Raw genomic sequence first — 10,979 nt, forward strand, 5'->3', positions numbered from 1 at the left:
ACGAACTGATGCGAACCGGCTCTAGCACTGGGACTACAGGCAAGCACACCTGTAGCTCGTCTTCCATATCTCCGCAGCCAGAGTGCAGCAGTTGAGAGGTGGCATGAGCCCCCTCTCATATTTCTATCTTACTCTGAGTATTTAGATTTTCCTCTCTAATTGCATGAGGTGAAAAGTCGCTATTCCTTCACACACGGACTTCCCATGCAGTGTCTCTGGTCACGCCCACAGGGGCCTGACGGAGCGGCTGGGCTAGAGATTCCGTTACTTCGCAGAAACTTAGTAAAAACACTTTCTGGCGGGCTACCAGCGAGGCGAGGGAATGACTTGTGTTCTCAGGCAGTCTTGGCGGGCAAATTCCCGCGTTTTCTGCAAAATCATAACTGTGATTGGCTTGCTCAGGGAATAGCTCCGTGACGTAGCAAAATCGACGCAGAAATTGGCGCCAAGTATCTTCATTGGTGGAATAGTAGTACTTGGCAATAGGGTGAAATTTTCCGCCGGTTTTCGAGTTGCTGATTGACACATTTTAACCACGGGTACTGTTGTGGGGGCAGGAATTTTCTGTGTTCGGCTTGTACAGGTGCTCTTGAGAGAGTCGGCTCTCGCCTTTCGGTTGGAGTAGGTTACAAGATTGAACTCTCGCTGCTCTGGACAGCCTGCCTTCCGTTGGCTGTCTAGTATACTTTCATTTAATTGTAACTGTTTGAGGAAGTTGCTGAAGTTTCGACTTCAACGTAACTTTCCGAGTACAGTTGGCAATTGACCGTTCTGCGTACAAGCGGCCTATGTTGTCCGTCTTGAGCAGTTTTGGGCTAAAGTTGGCTGTACCGGAGCTACTGTGTGACATCTCTTGTTAAAATCACTCACTGTACCGCCCGTGATTGTGTAGCGAGCCTTCTTCATCTCCCTCAGAGGCGTATTTGTGTTGCTAGGAAGTCTTTAGTCTGGAACAACCAGACCAGGAAAATTTGTTTTGGGCTGTACTCACAACATTATCATCACCACGACGGGACGTCGAAGCAACCAGTCATCGCCTCTGGTATGCCAGATCGTGTCCTTGCAGTTAAGAAGACAGCTTGGTAATGTACGTCTGCAGCACCGGCAAATCAGGGAATTTTGCTAGGTGATAATCAGAGCTCAGCAGAGCGCGCCTGTTCGTCTTTTCTAACTTTGTTCTTTCCTGTGTGTTCATTGTCTGAGTTATCACTACTGTAGCAGCAATTAATGTTGGGTTGGCTGGGTATTTCTCTTAAGATTTGAGTTGCAAGGAATTGGCTCCACGTACCACTTCGTCATAAATGTCACAATCCAGTTTATGGACAACTTCACCTTCACAGCATTTATTTGAGTATCCAATTTGATGTATTGTAAATGTTTCGTGTGTTTTGTTTATTATTTTGATTTTAGTCATAATAAATGAAATTGTTATTTTGGACAGAACTTTCATTCTGTTAATCGGTAGAGCAACCCTTTCATTTCTCACTACGTTAATGAAACTTCCCTTAATTTCTATGCAAATAAATTATTGCAGGTGCCAAACTCTTTTCTACTCCACTTGCAGGGTCGATTAGAGTCAGTTCGCGTTTCTTCTTAATCCAAGTGCAACAGCAAAAGCCGGAGTTAGAAAACGGGGGGAAGGGGAGGGGGGGGGTGCGCTTAGAGCATCATTTCCATATGAAGATTCGAGAAGAATTTAGTGTTAAATACACTGCTAGCCCCGGCTCCTCACACTGTCAGAGGATCATTTGGAAAATAGAATAGCACGCCATGGTCTTCAGCGATGAAAGCATGTCCTGCCCGCACCCAAATCCTGATCGTTTGCACGTACGACATAGATCTAGTGAACGTTGTATCGTAGAGTGCATTCGTCCAAAAAACACCGACCCCACCCCAAGCTTTTATGGTCTGGAGTGTGATAAGCTACAGCTCACGTACACCTTTGGTGTTTCTGGAGAAGACGCTAACCAGCCCTCAATACGTCCAGAACGTTGTTAGACTCGTTCTTTTGCGATTCTTGCAACAGGAAGATGTTGTTTTGTTCCAACAGGATAACGCTCGCCCGCATCACTACCCACAAAACTCAACGTGCTCTGCAAGACATGCAGCAACTTTCGTGACCAGCGCGATCTCCGGATTTGTAGACAATCCTGCATGTGTGGGATATGATGGGACCAAAAGTGGCTCGTGCGGTTCGTGAACCAACAACTGTTACAGAACTATGTGAAGAGGTCCAGCAGGTGTGGCATAACGTATATCAGGGCTGTATTCCAGGCGTGACGATCAACAGGTCTGCACAACAAGTGGCCGAAAACGAGATCCAGTCCGCTATTACACGCGCCAGTGCTACCACTGTCGTTATTGTACACGGAGAGAAAACAAGCACGTGATGAGTAGGCTAGTAGGCTAGTTCGATCGACTGGATGTCAGAGTCAGCACCTGAGCACCTGCACTGCCGCCCGTCGAGGTTACACCATTTACAAATATGGGTATTTCACTATGGTTCAATACCTGTTGCCTCAGAACCGCTTGTGCTATTGTTTTGTGAGTGTCATCATTTCATGTACTCTACATGTACTGCTACAATAATAAATTCTGAGTAAACGTGAAACCTCTAGGCCAGCCGGTTTGGCCAAGCGGTTCTAGGCGCTACAGTCTGGAACAGCGCGACCGCTACGGTCGCACGTCCGAATCCTGCCTCGGGCATGGATGTGTGTGGTATCCTTAGGTTATTTAGGTTTAAGCAGTTCTAAGTTCTAGGGGACTGATGACCTCAGAAGTTAAATCCCATAGTGCTCAGAGCCATTTGCGCTATTTGGAAACCTCTAAATGAGCTGAAACGTCTCCATAGAAAAATTAATGAATTACTGTGCTGATAAACCCCTTACGTTCTTTCATTTTCAAACAGCTGAGCAGAACTGAACCTACGCAGACATTTCGCTCTTTACTTATTCTGATCAACACTAAACTGACACACAATATTTTTAGCGCAACGAAATCTGACTTTCAAAAATCCCTACAAAAGAATGGCCCTGACTAACAATAACCTATACCTTTCATGAATCACTTACCTCACAAAATCTTCGTTACTCGAACTAGTGCAATACAGCGGGCGCCAATACTGCCATATAAATAAAAGATTCCAACTACTGAAGTCACTAACTACTGATAGGTACAGTTAGCAAATGAAAGATTTTGATAAAGAACAAACAATGTATTTACCTTAATAGTGTTCAAAAGTCATAAAATGTATATATTAGTTCATGACATCCAGACTTACAAATTTACTGTCTCTGATGGACACACGTCCAGATCATCCGCTCTCAAAACTCCGCTCTCTCTCTCTCTCTCTCTCCCCACATCCACCACTGCTGGCGGCTCACCTCCAACTGCGCAATGCCACGCGCTGTTAACAGCCAACTGCCCAACACTACAATAGCATATACTCCAACTATGTAAACCAACCACAACCTTCACACAGCACAGTCAGTGATTTTCATATAGAGTGCTACGTGGCGTTACCAACATAAAAACCTAAACAGCCTACTTACAGGGCATGCTAATTATTTGCGGCAGTGTAAATAAACAACTACCTGCAGACGCGCAGCTACGCGCGTGGGTGGTAAACGCAGACTTAGTGTGGCTGTTTGGTGATTCTGCTCCAGGCGTGACGATCAACAGGTCTGCACAGCAAGTGGCGGAAAACGAGGTTCGGTCGGCTATTATACGCGCAAGCGCTACCACCGTCTTTATTGTACTCGGAGACAAAACGAGCACATGATCAGTAGGCTGGTAGTGGGGACAATCTGTGGAAGCTTGCGTATAGCATTTATTGTTCACTCTATACTTCACGCTGCACCACCCTGCGGTCCCACGACCCATGTGGCATCTGGAAAGAGCGGTGCGGCGAAGCAACCTCATTTTATGACCAGTCTGATGCAGCTCACGGCGAATGCCTCTGCTGCGCCAACCTCATCACCAAGGTGTAGCACTTACATACAACTACCTTAACTACACTGCACAAAGCTATTAGCAGAACATGGCTTTGGGCGTCTTCCCCACTCCATTAAGCAATAACTGAGGAATGGCTGTGTTACTATACTATACCGTTACATTCGCAAATTAAGAAGACAACAAAGCATCATAATATCGAAGACATTTTACATAAAAGGAATTGAAATGTCCAACATGTGCCGGCCGAAGTGGCCGTGCGGTTAAAGGCGCTGCAGTCTGGAACCTCAAGATCGCTACGGTCGCAGGTTCCAATCCTGCCTCGGGCATGGATGTTTGTGGTGTCCTTAGGTTAGTTAGGTTTCACTAGTTCTAAGTTCTAGGGGACTAATGACATCAGCAGTTGAGTCCCATAGTGCTCAGAGCCATTTGAACCATTTTTTTTTTTGTCCAACATGTGCCGAAAACAAATGGAGACCATCATTCATCGTGTCGCATCAAAACGATGCCCTTGCTCAACTTGCCACGTTTTTTGTTCTGAATTGAACTACGCAGATTGTGCACTGTCTTACATCTTGCTTTTAACGTGAGTTGTATGTAGACGCCATTTTGGCGCTGTACGCCCGCTCTGCTATCTGCCAGAACGGTTCGAAACTTCACCGGCGTACAGAACTAACTTAAAATGTGAAGCACCAACAAGGACGTTTGTCTATGTATATTAATGGCTTTTTTTAAGAATGTGGGGCACTAGCTATTGAACGACCCTCGTATACAGGGTGTTACAAAAAGGTCCGGCCAAACTTTCATGAAACATTCCTCACACACAAAGAAAGAAAATATGTTATGTGGACATGTGTCCGGAAACGCTTACTTTCCATGTTAGAGCTCGTTTTATTACTACTCTTCAAATCACATTAATCATGGAATGGAAACACACAGCAACAGAACGTACCAGCGTGACTTCAAACACTTTGCTACAGGAAATGTTCAAAATGTCCTCCGTTACCGAGGGTACAAGCATCCACCCTCCGTCGCATGGAATCCCTGATACGCTGATGCAGCCCTGGAGAGTGGCGTATTGTATCACAGCCGTCCACAATACGAGCACAAAGAGTCTCTACATTTGGTACCGGGGTTGCGTAGACAAGAGCTTTCAAATGCACCCATAAATTAAAGTCGAGAGGGTTGAGGTCAGGAGAGCGTGGAGGCCATGGAATTGGTCCGAATCTGTTGTTGAGAAGCGTACGAACACTTCGACTGAAATGTGCAGGAGCTCCATCGTGCATGAACCACATGTTGTGCCGTACTTGTAAAGGCACATGTTCTAGCAGCACAGGTAGAGTATCCCGTATGAAATCATGATAACGTGCTCCATTGAGCGTAGGTGGAAGAACATGGTGCCCAATCAAGACATCACCAACAATGCCTGCCCAAACGTTCACAGCCGGCCGCGGTGGCCGTGCGGTTCTGGCGCTGCAGTCCGGAACCGCGGGGCTGCTACGGTCGCAGGTTCGAATCCTGCCTCGGGCATGGGTGTGTGTGATGTCCTTAGGTTGGTTAGGTTTAAGTAGTTCTCAGTTCTATGGGACTTATGACCTAAGATGTTGAGTCCCATAGTGCTCAGAGCCATTTGAAGCCAAACGTTCACAGAAAATCTGTGTTGATGACGTGATTGCACAATTGCGTGCGGATTCTCGTCAGCCCACACATGTTGATTGTGAAAATTTACAATTTGATCACGTTGGAATGAAGCCTCATCCGTAAAGAGAACATTTGCACTGAAATGAGGATTGACACATTTTTGGATGAACCAATCGCAGAAGTGTACCCGTAGAGGCCAATCAGCTCCTTACAGTGCCTGCACACGCTGTACATGGTACATGTAGTGCCGTACTTGTAAAGGCACATGTTCTAGCAGCACAGGTAGAGTATCCCGTATGAAATCATGATAACGTGCTCCATTGAGCGTAGGTGGAAGAACATACTGACGAAACTAAAGTGAGCTCTAACATGGAAATTAAGCGTTTCCGGACACATGTCCACATATCATCTTTTCTTTATTAGTGTGTGAGGAATGTTCCCTGAAACTTTGGCCGTACCTTTTTGTAACGCCCTGTATATATGTAGACTTAGATTCCACGTGTATGTAGGGCACTCACTTCCGCTGGCGAGACGGAGTGCTCATTGCGGCAGCCAGTGGGTGCCGTTTCGGCAACTCCGCTAAAAGTACTACAGCGCGGATAATCCTCCTTGCTGCGGTGCGTGGCAGGGGGTGTTTCCGGCACCGCCATCTCCGTCGCAGCAGGTCTTTTGCCCGGCGCGGGTCGCGAAAGGACTTCAAAGTTCGCCTGTGCACAATGGCCACGTGCGGGGGCGTCCCTCCCTGGCGGAAATTGCACGGAGGTCTGCGGCGGACGTCCGCACGCGGGGCTGCCGGCAGTTGACCGGCCGGGTGCAGGGCAGAAGCCACAGTGGGTCGTCTTCGGAGAACTGTTTGCCCCCCGGCAAAGTGGACAGCGGCCGGAAAACGCCGCGGCCAGTCACGACCGCAATTATTCGCAGCGCGGCAGAACTGGGTGGGCGGCTTGCTGGGTGTACCGGCGCACCAGACACACGAGTGGGAGGAGGGGCGGGGGGGGGGAGGGACACTGCGCTCACTTGTTTCCACCGCTGCGAGATCCACTTTGCGAGCAGTAGAAGGCGTGGGCGAAAATGCTGATGTTGCTTCCCCCTCGTCTTTGCTCCTACTCTCCCTCGCTGCTCGCCAAATGACTCGATTTGTCGGTCTCCTTTTCTCTTATGAGTTTTCCTTTCAGAACGGGTAATTTAGCTCTCAGATACACCGTACCGTGTGGCCTCCCTTGGAGCTTAAATCAGCTGCAGGCGTGAGCACATCAGCATCTGCACACATCAGTATCATGCGAGTCGCATCCAGAAAATATGTTTCCCAATTTTTTTTAAAAACAACTAAGAATACATACGTGGGGCGTTTGAAAAGTCCGTGCAAAAATAAAAACTACTTACGTATTTGGGGTAAACATTTTTATTTTTCGACATAGTCTCAGCATGTTGTTATCAATGGAGAGACGTCTACAGACGTTAAGGTAACCTCTGGCGTGCCACAGGGAAGTGTTATGGGACCATTGCTTTTCACAATATATATAAATGACCTAGTAGATAGTGTCGGAAGTTCCATGCGGCTTTTCGCGGATGATGCTGTAGTATACAGAGAAGTTGCAGCATTAGAAAATTGTAGCGAAATGCAGGAAGATCTGCAGCGGATAGGCACTTGGTGCAGGGAGTGGCAACTGTCCCTTAACATAGACAAATGTAATGTATTGCGAATACATAGAAAGAAGGATCCTTTATTGTGTGATTATATGATAGCGGAACAAACACTGGTAGCAGTTACTTCTGTAAAATATCTGGGAGTATGCGTGCGGAACGATTTGAAGTGGAATGATCATATAAAATTAATTGTTGGTAAGGCGGGTACCAGGTTGAGATTCATTGGGAGAGTGCTTAGAAAATGTAGTCCAGCAACAAAGGAGGTGGCTTACAAAACACTCGTTCGACCTATACTTGAGTATTGCTCATCAGTGTGGGATCCGTACCAGATCGGGTTGATGGAGGAGATAGAGAAGATCCAAAGAAGAGCGGCGCGTTTCGTCACAGGGTTATTTGGTAACCGTGATAGCGTTACGGAGATGTTTAATAAACTCAAGTGGCAGACTCTGCAAGAGAGGCGCTCTGCATCGCGGTGTAGCTTGCTCGCCAGGTTTCGAGAGGGTGCGTTCCTGGATGAGGTATCGAGTATATTGCTTCCCCCTACTTATACCTCCCGAGGAGATCACGAATGTAAAATTAGAGAGATTAGAGCGCGCACGGAGGCTTTCAGACAGTCGTTCTTCCCGCGAACCATACGCGACTGGAACAGGAAAGGGAGGTAATGACAGTGGCACGTAAGGTGCCCTCCGCCACACACCGTTGGGTGGCTTGCGGAGTATGAATGTAGATGTAGATGTAGATGTAGATGTCTCTTTTTAGACTTATACACTTCGTCCAACGCTGTTCTAATTTGTTGTTCCCTTCCGAATAATAGGAATTGTCCAAGTGTGCAAAATACCTATTAGTTGCTGCAGTCACCTATTCGTTTGAATAAAGTCTTTGTCCTGCCAGCCATTTCTTAAAATTGGAGAACAAGTAATAGTCCGAGGGAGCCATGTCTGGAGAATAGGGGGGGTGTGAAACGAGTTGGGATCCTGAATGAGATTTTCACTCTGCAGCGGAGTGTGCGCTGGTGTGAAACTTCCTGGCAGATTAAAACTGTGTGCCGGTCCGAGACTCGAAGTCGAGACCTTGCCTTTCGCGGGCAAGTGCTCTACCAACTGAGCTACCCAACCACGACTCACGCCCCGTCCTCACAGCTTTACTTCCGCCAGTACCTCGTCTCCTACCCCGAGTTCGAGTCTCGGTCCGGCACACAGTTTTAATCTGCCAGCAAGTTTCATATCAGCGCACACTCCGCTGCAGGGTGAAAATCTCATTCTGGAAACATTCTCCAGGCTGTGGCTAAGCCATGTCTCCGCAATATCCTTTCTTTCAGGAGTGCTAGTTCTGCTAGGTTCACAAGTGAGCTTCTGTAAAGTTTGGAAGGTAGGAGACGAGGTACTGGCAGAAGTAAAGCTGTAAGGACGGGTAGCTTAGTTGGTAGAGCACTTGTCCGCGAAAGGCAAAGGTCCCGAGTTCGAGTCTCGGTCCGGCCCACAGTTTTAATGTGCGAGTTGGAATCCTATTTCCAAGAATTTTGCGACCACAGCTGCTGAGGTGTATGCTGGTGCATTGTCGTGATGGAAAAATGACATTTTTGCAGTCCTATCACCGGCGTCTTTCTTGCAGCTCGGTTTTCAAACGGTCCAATAACGATGAACAGTATGCACCTGTAATAGTTTTACCGTCTTCCAGATAGTGGATGAGGATTATCCCTTGCAATTGCCAAAAGACAGTGGCCATAACCTTTCCGCCCGAAGGAATGGTCTTCGCCTTTTTTTGGTACAGATTCTCCCTTGGTAACCCATTGTTTAGATTGTTGTTTGGTCTCAGTAGTAATGTATCCATGTTTCATCCACAGTGACGAAACGACGATTAAAGTCCTGCAGATTCTTCCTGAACAGCTGCAAACTATCCTTGATACACTTCACACGATTCCGTTGTTGGTCAAGAGTGAGCAATCGCGGAACCCATCTTGCGGATAGCTTACTCATGTACAAATGTGTATGCAAAATATTATGTACCCATTCATTGGAGATGCCCACAGCACTGCCAATCTCACGCACCTTAACTCTTCTGTCACCCATCACCATATCATGGATTTTATCACTGATTTCTGGAGTCGTAACCTCCGCAGTGCGTACAGAACGTTCAGCATCACTTGTGCTCATATGTCCACTCCAAAAATTTTGAAACCACCTATAAACTGTTCTAATCGAAGGTGCAGGGTCACCGTAATGTTTATTAAGCTTCTCTTTAGTCTCCTGAGGGGTTTTTCCTTTCATAAAGTAGTGTTTAATCACCACATAAAACTATTTATCGTCCATTTTTTGACAATCACTCGACTTCCTTGATTCACATTAATGCCAAAAGCAAAGAAATAGGCCAATATGGCTGAAACTTGGTGTGCGTTCTTCCCGAAGATGCTCCTAACTAAACAAGATCTCAATACGCGCCGATGGTGCCATCTCTCGGACTTTGCACAGAGTTTTCAAACGCCCCTCGTAGAACTTCCTGGCAGATTCGTTCTGGAACGGCAACATAGTTACATGAAAAACTTTATTGGCAACAGGTACAGCAATGTCTGAGCTCTTTTTCGACATAGGCAACAAAGGAACTGAAACACTTGTCGTATCGTGGTATCAACTTTTGTATTCCTGTGACGTAGAAGAGCCGGGCGAGGTGGCCGAGTGGTTCTAGGCGCTTCAGTCCGGAACCACTCTGCTGCTACGGTCGCAGGTTCGAATCCGGCCTCGGGCATGGATGTGTGTGATGTCCTTAGGTTAGTTAGGTTTAAGTACTTCTAAGTCTTGGGGACTGACGATCTCAGATGTTAAGTCCCATAGTGTCTAGATTCATTTCATTTTGGGGACAGGAATATCTTGAGATGCAAGAAAAGATGCAAATCGCGGTCATCATAACACCGCTGCAGAAATGTCATTGCTGCTCCAGACCGATTCTTCTTGTGCTCGGGTGTCAGGTTTTTCGACACCCACGTGGCACCCAATTTCTTGAGCAGCACGTGTTCAGTGACAATCACGTGCAACAGCAGCAGCAGCAGTAGCACTCCGTCTTCAGGCCACAAGTGGCCCATCGGGACCATCCGACCGCCGTGTCATCCTCAGTTGAGGATCGGTTTGGAGGGGCGTGTGGTCAGCACACCGCTCTCCCGGTCGTTATGATGGTTTTCTTTGACCGGAGCCGCTACTATCCGGTCGAGTAGCTCCTCTATTGGCGTCACGAGGCTGAGTGCAACCCCGAAAAATGGCAACAGCGCATGGCGGCTGGATGGTCACCCATCCAAGTGCCGGCCACGCCCGACAGCGCTTAACTTCGGTGATCTCACGGGAACCGGTGTATCCACTGCGGCAAGGCCGTTGCCTACGTGCAACAGGGATCGCGGTATCTGCGCAAAAAAAAACTGCTGAGCTCTGTAATCGTAAAGCGATCGTCCTGCAGGATGCGCTGCCGTTCCAGCGTAGCCGGGTGATCATTGATGATGTCGGGTCGCACTCTGCGCTCTTCATCGTGGACACTTTGGCGACCTTCCGGAAGAAGGCACCATCGGTTTGCTCTTGATATTCTACTCGTGGTTTCGTGCATTAAGGGGCTCCGGAAAGGCTCAAAATCATGAAAAGTTCAATTTTTACTTTTTTGCGTTTTCTGAATCTGCAGACTATTACCTTTTAATAGATATATAATTTATTCAATTCCGAAGACTACAACTATTTTTAAATTTTTTTTGAAATGTGTTCTAC

General features: G+C 47.2%; 1 pseudogene; it reads right to left on the reverse strand.

Moving 5' to 3' along the window:
• Positions 1-10,486: 10,486 nt before the first annotated feature.
• LOC126215492 (5S ribosomal RNA) lies at positions 10,487-10,603 on the reverse strand (annotated as a pseudogene).
• Positions 10,604-10,979: the final 376 nt, after the last annotated feature.

This window comes from Schistocerca nitens, chromosome 12 (assembly GCF_023898315.1).
Source record: "Schistocerca nitens isolate TAMUIC-IGC-003100 chromosome 12, iqSchNite1.1, whole genome shotgun sequence".
Classification (NCBI taxonomy): Eukaryota; Metazoa; Arthropoda; class Insecta; order Orthoptera; family Acrididae; genus Schistocerca; species Schistocerca nitens.